This window comes from Atractosteus spatula, chromosome 5 (assembly GCF_055471065.1).
Source record: "Atractosteus spatula isolate fAtrSpa1 chromosome 5, fAtrSpa1.hap1, whole genome shotgun sequence".
NCBI classification, from domain to species: Eukaryota; Metazoa; Chordata; class Actinopteri; order Semionotiformes; family Lepisosteidae; genus Atractosteus; species Atractosteus spatula.
This window is the reverse complement of record NC_142710.1, coordinates 1462503-1472073: the sequence shown is the minus strand read 5'-3', so window position 1 is coordinate 1472073 and position 9571 is coordinate 1462503. Positions and strand designations below refer to the sequence as shown.

The window sequence follows — 9571 nt, the reverse complement described above, 5'->3', positions numbered from 1 at the left end:
CTTATTGCCTGGAGGTAGAAGCTGTTCCGTAGTCTGTTGGACTTTGACCGAATGCTTCGTTACAGTTTACCGGACAGTAGGAGGGAAAACAGTTTGTGACTGGGATGACTGGGGTCCCTGAGAATGGACCTGGCCTTCTTCAGACATCTAGCTGAGTAGATCTCCTGGATGCTTGGTAGCTCAAAGCCGGTAATGAGCTGCGCTGACTTCACCACCCTCTGCAGTACTTTGCGATCCCGGGCGGAGCAGCTCCCACACCAGGCAGTGATGCAGCCAGTCGGGATGCTCCCAATAGTGCACCTGTAGAAGCTGGCCTGGATATGTGACGGCATGCCGAACATCTTTAGCCTACGGAGAAAGAACAGGCGCTGCCGTGCTGTCTTGACCACGGTGTTGGTGTGGTGGGTCCAGGTTAAGTCCTCTGAGATGTTAACTCCCAAGAACTTAAACCTGCTGACCCTCTCCACTGCAGTCCCACTGATATAGACAGGTGTGTGATCTCCCTGGTGTTTCCTATAATCCACAATCATCTCCTTAGTTCTACTGATGTTCAGAGAGCCTCTTACCTTTAAAGCAACATTCAAGACTTCTGTTCCATTAATGAAACCAATTCCTGCACAGTTATATATTGACTCTCACCAAGTCTGGGGTTAAAAGGTCATTTTGCCACCTTTAAGCATTATCGAACACCTGACATCAGGGTGTGCCTGCTCATTACACTGGCTGTCTTAGCAGGGTAACCATCATCACAGATAATAAAGCCCTTTCAGAAAAACAGTTGACCGTAACCTTAAATTGAAAAAAATTGGGGTGATATTCGATTCTGGCTTAACATTCGACCCACATGTGCAGCATATTGACAAATCTTTTTTTTTCACCTCAGAAATATCGCTCGACTACGCCCTGTGTAATCACTAACTGTGGCTGAAAAGCGGATCAACACATTTGTGTTTTCCCAAACCGACTACTGTAACTCTTTACACACTGGGGTGTCTAAATCCACAGTGAACAAACTCCAGTCTGTCCAAAATTCAGCAGCCAGAATCCCGACCAGGTCTAGTGCAAGTGATCACATTACTCCCATCCTGGAGTCCCTGCACTGGCTCCCGGTCAAAATTCCGTGTAGACCTTAAAATCCTCCTGCTCACCTATAAGGCTACGCATGGCTTGGCACCTCAGTACCTGTCTGAACTTTTATCGCCCTACTCCCCACCTCAAAACCTTCGCTCCTCTAATTCTGGGCTCCTAACTGTCCCCCAAGCCCGTCTACACTCTGGGGGTGACAGGGTCTTCTCCTGGTATGCCCCCAAGCTCTGGAACTCTCTCCCCAAGGATATCAGAGAGTCACCTTCTCTAAACTCCTTCAAATCCAGACTCCAAACCCTCTTCTTCAGAAGAGCCTTTACTGACCTGGTTCCATTCTTCACCCCTCTGCTCCTACAATACTTAGTACCACCATCCACGGTCTCCTCTGTGTGTTGTAATTGTGTCTTATCTTGTGTATTCTTCTTATTTATTGTTGTTGTCATTCTGTAAAGCGTTTTGAGAAGCCACCTTTAAAGATGCTATATAAAATAAAGTGTATTATTATCAGTAGTAGTATAATTATTAAAACTTAACACAAGACACCAGCAAGGAAAGAAATTCCTGGGGAAAAAAAAAAGGCAAAGTACCGCCGGAAAACATGAAGGTAGGAAAAGCAGGGCAGAGCTGGAAAGGGAGGAGTGAACCACACCTCCAGTGATTGCAGTAACTGTGGTCCAGGATGTCGAGTTGCTGTGGCACGCGCAGATTTTACTGCAGAAAACCGCATACCAAACGAGGGCAAGTCCGCACGCTGACAGAGCTAGAGCAGTCCTCCCCGTATCACTGCCCCCTGCTCTGCGGCAGTGTGGTGGCATGGAGAACAGTGCTCAGGGTTCGTGCTCGGGGAGCAGGACATCCTCCTATCCAGGCTCACAGTTACAGGAGTTAAAGGGATGAGCCGTCTAGTTGGTTTAGCGGTTTAGGATCAGATCTCTTTACTGGCCCTGTACAGTCTCCTGCATGAGGACTGTGTCTTTTCTCAGACCCCAGCTTGCTCTCCAGGAGACACACAGACAGGGAGAGAAGCTGGGGGTCAGAGCGCAGGGTCAGCCATTTATACAGCACCCCTGGAGCAGCTGGGGTTAAGGGCCTCGCTCAGGGGCCTAGCAGAGTAGGATTCCTCTGCCGGCTGTGGGATTTGAACCGGCAACCTCCCAGCCACAGGCACAGGCACAGACCCTGAGACACAGTGCTACCGCTCCGCACTTGACTTGATATTGCCTGAAAGCAAGAAATTCTTCGGCGTGAGGAGTGCGATGGGTGTAGCTCTTCCCCCTCTGTAGGGACAGGGCCGAAATCCGCAGGCGGAAGTGAAAAGGGCTTCAGAAAGAGTTTCGCCGCGGCGCGCTCACGCACACACACACACACACAAACACACCCCGACCTGACAGCAGCGCTTCCGGGACGGCTGTAAATTTAGCTCGTCTCCTGCCGGGAGGTGTGTGTGTGTGTGTGTGGCGCTCCCACAAGTCCCAGCCGGCTCGCTCGCCCACCCCTGCGATTCCGGAGCCAGATGGTCGCCGTGGCTCTGACTGCCAGGATCCCCGCGGGCCGAACCGCGGGCCCTGTCAGAACCCATCAGCTGCTCTGCTCCAGTGAGCGGCGTCCCCGCCCGCCCCGCCGCCTACAGCTCCGGGACTTAACCCTCTCGCGACAGGCGCAGAGAGCGCCCGCAGGACGCCCTGCAACCACAGTGGATCTGTGCCACCGGCAGGAGAAGCGGTAATACTGTCAGCAGCTGCAGTGATATCTGGAGCTGTAGTAGTGTCAGCAGCTGTAGTGATATCTGAAGCTGTAGTAGTGTCAGTAGCTGTAGTGATATCTGTAGCTGTAGTAGTGTCAGTAGCTGTAGTGATATCTGAAGCTGTAGTAGTGTCAGTAGCTGTAGTGATATCTGTAGCTGTAGTAGTGTCAGCAGCTGCAGTGATATCTGGAGCTGTAGTAGTGTCAGTAGCTGTAGTGATATCTGAAGCTGTAGTAGTGTCAGTAGCTGTAGTGATAGCTGTAGCTGTAGTAGTGTCAGCAGCTGTAGTGATATCTGAAGCTGTAGTAGTGTCAGTAGCTGTAGTGATATCTGAAGCTGTAGTAGTGTCAGCAGCTGTAGTGATATCTGGAGCTGTAGTAGTGTCAGCAGCTGCAGTGATATCTGGAGCTGTAGTAGTGTCAGCAGCTGTAGTGATATCTGTAGCTGTAGTAGTGTCAGTAGCTGTAGTGATATCTGAAGCTGTAGTAGTGTCAGCAGCTGTAGTGATATCTGTAGCTGTAGTAGTGTCAGTAGCTGTAGTGATATCTGTAGCTGTAGTAGTGTCAGTAGCTGTAGTGATATCTGTAGCTGTAGTAGTGTCAGCAGCTGCAGTGATATCTGTAGTAGTGTCAGTAGCTGTAGTGATATCTGTAGTAGTGTCAGCAGCTGCAGTGATATCTGGAGCTGTAGTAGTGTCAGCAGCTGCAGTGATATCTGGAGCTGTAGTAGTGTCAGCAGCTGTAGTGATATCTGTAGCTGTAGTAGTGTCAGTAGCTGTAGTGATATCTGTAGCTGTAGTGGTGTCAGTAGCTGCAGTGATATCTGTAGTAGTGTCAGCAGCTGTAGTGATATCTGTAATAGTGTCAGCAGCTGCGGTGATATCTGTAGCAGTATGTGTGTCTCAGTGGGTGAGGTAGTGTTTTGTGTGTGTGTGTGTGTGTCTCTGTGTGTCAGGCAGTGTGTGTGTGTGTGTGTGTGTGTGTGTGTGTGTCTCAGTGGGTGAGGTAGTGTTGTGTGTTGTCGTGTTGTTGCAGCTCTGGTGGGTGTCAGTGAGCCTCAGGACCAGCTCAGATACAGATCTCCTCCCCCCTCCCTCGTGCTCTGCCTCACCCACACAGACACACACACAACACACTGCACAACACTGCCTCACCCACTGAGACACACACACAACACTGCCTCACCCACACAGACACACACACAACACACTGCACAACACTGCCTCACCCACTGAGACACACACACAACACTGCCTCACACACACACAACACACTGCACAACACTGCCTCACCCACTGAGACACACACACAACACTGCCTCACCCACACAGACACACACACAACACACAACACTGCCTCACAGACACACACACAACACACTGCACAACACTGCCTCACCCACTGAGACACACACACAACACACTGCACAACACTGCCTCACCCACTGAGACACACACACAACACTGCCTCACCAACTGAGACACACACTGCACAACACTGCCTCACCCACTGAGACACACAACACAACACCACCCCACCCACTGAGACACACACACAACACACAACACTGCCTCACAGACACACACACAACACACTGCACAACACTGCCTCACCCACTGAGACACACACACAACACTGCCTCACCCACACCTCACCCCACTCACTAAGACACTGGACACTCACACACACACACACACACACACACACAACACCACCCCTCCCACTGAGACACTGGACACACACACACACACAACACCACCCCACCCACTGAGACACTGGACACACACACACAACACCACCCCACCCACTGAGACACTGGACACACACACACACACACACACACGCTGCCTAGAAACGTCGGGATCCTGGAAAGGTGTGAGGAGCGCGAGGGAGGGGGGAGGAGATCTGTATGTGAACTGGACGCGACACCGGGTCCGGTTCCGGGGTCCAGCGGTACCAGCAGGAACAGCGAGCGGGGAGCGCGGCGCGTTGGTGGTATAGTGGTCAGCATAGCTGCCTTCCAAGCAGTTGACCCGGGTTCGATTCCCGGCCAACGCAGAGTGAAGCTTTTGTCACCTTTATACGCGCGGGGAACGGATAATATATGTCTTATTTTTCTCACCGTGACGTATTTTTGAAGTTTGTTTTCGACACGCCGCTCTCAGTATCAGTATCAGCACCTCTGGTGGGTGTCAGTGAGCCTCAGGACCAGCTGGCTCAGGGGCTCAGGGGGCGTGTTCCTAGCGTCTGTGACGCCTCTACCGTCCGCGGCCGGTTCTCCGTCTGAGCAGGAGATACGCGGCCGTTTGCTGCGGACGAGGCCCGTCGCCGGTGTGACAGCGAACCGGAGAGTCTGTGGTCTTGACTGACACCTAGCGGCCACACGGCACAGTCGCAGGAGCACCTCGACCGGATCAGGGCGCCGGAGGAAGTCGCTTCCTGCGCGGATACGAACGACTGGCAGTGTAGTATTTGTGTAGCGGATCAAAGTGAATATGAATGTGTGTGAATTGAAAATGAAACCTGTCAGGTAGCCCCGGCGCTCTTTCCCAGACCTCCGCTCAGATCTCCATGACTGATGTCACCCGCTCTCTTTGACGCGATACTGAGAGCGGCGTGTCGAAAACAAACTTCAAAAATACGTCACGGTGAGAAAAATAAGACATATATTATCCGTTCCCCGCGCGTATAAAGGTGACAAAAATCTCACTCTGCGTTGGCCGGGAATCGAACCCGGGTCAACTGCTTGGAAGGCAGCTATGCTGACCACTATACCACCAACGCGCCGCGCTCCCCGCTCGCTGTTCCTGCTGGTACCGCTGGACCCCGGAACCGGACCCGGTGTCGCGTCCAGTTCACATACAGATCTCCTCCCCCCTCCCTCGCGCTCTGCCTCACCCACACAGACACACACACACAACACACTGCACAACACTGCCTCACCCACTGAGACACACACACAACACTGCCTCACCCACACAGACACACACACAACACACTGCACAACACTGCCTCACCCACTGAGACACACACACAACACACTGCACAACACTGCCTCACCCACTGAGACACACACACAACACTGCCTCACCAACTGAGACACACACTGCACAACACTGCCTCACCCACTGAGACACACAACACAACACCACCCCTCCCACTGAGACACTGGACACACACACACAACACCACCCCACCCACTGAGACACTGGACACACACACACAACACAACACCACCCCACCCACTGAGACACTGGACACACACACACACACACACACGCTGCCTAGAAACGTCGGGATCCTGGAAAGGTGTGAGGAGCGCGAGGGAGGGGGGAGGAGATCTGTATGTGAACTGGACGCGACACCGGGTCCGGTTCCGGGGTCCAGCGGTACCAGCAGGAACAGCGAGCGGGGAGCGCGGCGCGTTGGTGGTATAGTGGTCAGCATAGCTGCCTTCCAAGCAGTTGACCCGGGTTCGATTCCCGGCCAACGCAGAGTGAGACTTTTGTCACCTTTATACGCGCGGGGAACGGATAATATATGTCTTATTTTTCTCACGGTGACGTATTTTTGAAGTTTGTTTTCGACACGCCGCTCTCAGTATCGCGTCAAAGAGAGCGGGTGACATCAGTCATGGAGATCTGAGCGGAGGTCTGGGAAAGAGCGCCGGGGCTACCTGACAGGTTTCATTTTCAATTCACACACATTCATATTCATCTTGATCCGCTACACAAATACTACACTGCCAGTCGTTCGTATCCGCGCAGGAAGCGGCTTCCTCCGGCGCCCTGATCCGGTCGAGGTGCTCCTGCGACTGTGCCGTGTGGCCGCTAGGTGTCAGTCAAGACCACAGACTCTCCGGTTCGCTGTCACACCGGCGACGGGCCTCGTCCGCAGCAAACGGGCGCGTATCTCCTGCTCAGACGGAGAACCGGCCGCGGACGGTAGAGGCGTCACAGACGCTAGGAACACGCAGCGCTGGACTGTGCGAGTCCAGGAGGACAGACTGCAGCCCGAGCGCTCGGAAGCCAGTATCCCTCTTGCTCCGACCTGTAGCGGTACTGGTGCGTCACACTGTAAGCGCCGAGTGCAGATGTCTGCCAGCAGACAAGCAGGAAAGTCAGCAGGCGAGGCAGAGCTGCTGTCTAACCCAGCTGCAGCCTGACTTGCGGAGGGATTCGACTCCCCACACAGGTGGGAAACGGGAGTCAGGCTCCTGCTGGGCCCAGAGAAGAGCCCCCTGAGCCAGCTGGTCCTGAGGCTCACTGACACCCGCCAGAGCTGCAACAACATGACCACACACACACACAGCACTGCCCGACCCACTGAGCTGAGACACACACACATTCACAGCACTCCCTGACCACACACACACACAGCACTGCCTGACCCACTGAGCTGAGACACACACACACACAGAGCACTGCCAGACCCACTGAGCTGAGACACACACACACACAGAGCACTGCCCGACCCACTGAGCTGAGACACACACACATTCACAGCACTCCCTGACCCACACACACACAGCACTGCTTGACCCACAGAGACACACACAGAACACACTGCCTCAGCCACTGGGGGACAGACACAAACACAAACTGGAACTTTCAGGACCCTAAACAGACAATAGGCTGAGTATCTGACTGGGATAAGAGATAGTTCAGAGGACCAGACCCTGACAAAGCACAGACTCAGTGACCACAGCCTGGACACAGACACTGGACACAGACACTGGACACAGGCAGACCTGGCTGTCCAGAGAGGACAGGCTCAGTGATCACAGCCTGGACACAGACACTGGACACAGACAGACCTGGCTGTCCAGAGAGGACAGGCTCAGTGATCACAGCCTGGACACAGACACTGGACACAGACAGACCTGGCTGTCCAGAGAGGACAGGCTCAGTGACCACAGCCTGGACACAGACACTGGACACAGGCAGACCTGGCTGTCCAGAGGACAGGCTCAGTGACCACAGTCTGGACACAGACAGTGGACACAGGCAGACCTGACTGTCCAGAGAGGACAGGCTCAGTGACCACAGCCTGGACACAGACACTGGACACAGGCAGACCTGGCTGTCCAGAGGACAGGCTCAGTGACCACAGTCTGGACACAGGCAGACCTGACTGTCCAGAGAGGACAGGCTCAGTGACCACAGCCTGGACACAGACACTGGACACAGGCAGACCTGGCTGTCCAGAGAGGACAGGCTCAGTGACCACAGCCTGGACACAGAAACTGGACACAGGCAGACCTGGCTGTCCAGAGAGGACAGGCTCAGTGACCACAGCCTGGACACAGACACTGGACACAGACAGACCTGGCTGTCCAGAGAGGACAGACTCAGTGATCACAGCCTGGACACAGACACTGGACACAGACAGACCTGGCTGTCCAGAGAGGACAGGCTCAGTGATCACAGCCTGGACACAGACACTGGACACAGACAGACCTGGCTGTCCAGAGAGGACAGGCTCAGTGACCACAGCCTGGACACAGACACTGGACACAGGCAGACCTGGCTGTCCAGAGAGGACAGGCTCAGTGACTACAGCCTGGACACAGAAACTGGACGACACAGGCAGACCTGACTGCCCAGAGAGGACAGGCTCAGTGACCACAGCCTGGACACAGACACTGGACACAGACAGACCTGGCTGTCCAGAGAGGACAGGCTCAGTGACCACAGCCTGGACATACATACTGCACACAGACAGACCTGGCTGTCCAGAGAGGACAGGCTCAGTGACCACAGCCTGGACACAGACACTGGACACAGGCAGACCTGGCTGCCCAGAGAGGACAGGCTCAGTGACCACAGCCTGGACACAGACACTGGAAACAGGCAGACCTGGCTGTCCAGAGAGGACAGGCTCAGTGACCACAGCCTGGACACAGAAACTGGACACAGGCAGACCTGGCTGCCCAGAGAGGACAGGCTCAGTGACCACAGCCTGGACACAGAAACTGGACACAGGCAGACCTGGCTGCCCAGAGAGGACAGGCTCAGTGACCACAGCCTGGACACAGAAACTGGACACAGGCAGACCTGGCTGCCCAGAGAGGACAGGCTCAGTGACCACAGCCTGGACACAGAAACTGGACACAGGCAGACCTGGCTGTCCAGAGAGGACAGGCTCAGTGACCACAGCCTGGACATACATACTGCACACAGACAGACCTGGCTGTCCAGAAAGGACAGGCTCAGTGACCACAGCCTGGACACAGAAACTGGACACAGACATAATAATCCTCATCATCATAGAGCTGTGATCACTGTCACAGCCTGAAAAACAGGTCGGTCCAGCTCTGAGTGCAAGTCAGTGAGTGACAACGTCAGTCAGGATGGGCGGGACAGAAGACTTGAGAGGTTGTGGGTTCGAACTGGGCGTAGGATGTTTCTGTTGTGCCCTTGAACAATTGTTAATGCATTGATACATTGTTAAAAATGTTTCAGCTAATGTTGTCTTTGTTTCATTAGATTTATAAGAATTCGCAGTTTAGAGCTGGAATATATGATTCTCAAAGTGATATATAAGATCACTTTACTGTCCCTGTACAGTCTCCTGCATGAGGACTGTGTCTCTTCACAGACCCCAGCTTGCTCTCCATGAGACAGACAGGGAGAGAAGCTGGGGGTCAGAGCGCAGGGTCAGCCATTTATACAGCACCCCTGGAGCAGCTGGGGTTAAGGGCCTCACTCAGGGGCCCAACAGAGTAGGATTCCTCCGCCGG

The 9571-nt window shown here is 54.0% G+C and overlaps 3 non-coding genes across 3 annotated transcripts; 2 read left to right on the top strand and 1 right to left on the bottom strand.

Annotated features, from left to right (window-relative positions):
• The first annotated feature begins 4815 nt into the window (after positions 1–4815).
• Positions 4816–4887, top strand: trnag-ucc (transfer RNA glycine (anticodon UCC)). The gene has a single exon. It is a non-coding gene; the product is annotated as a tRNA-Gly (tRNA).
• Positions 4888–5541: 654 nt separating this feature from the next.
• trnag-ucc (transfer RNA glycine (anticodon UCC)) lies at positions 5542–5613 on the bottom strand. Its single transcript has one exon. It is a non-coding gene; the product is annotated as a tRNA-Gly (tRNA).
• A 638-nt stretch (positions 5614–6251) lies between these two features.
• Positions 6252–6323, top strand: trnag-ucc (transfer RNA glycine (anticodon UCC)). The gene has a single exon. It is a non-coding gene; the product is annotated as a tRNA-Gly (tRNA).
• The last annotated feature ends 3248 nt before the right edge of the window (positions 6324–9571 follow it).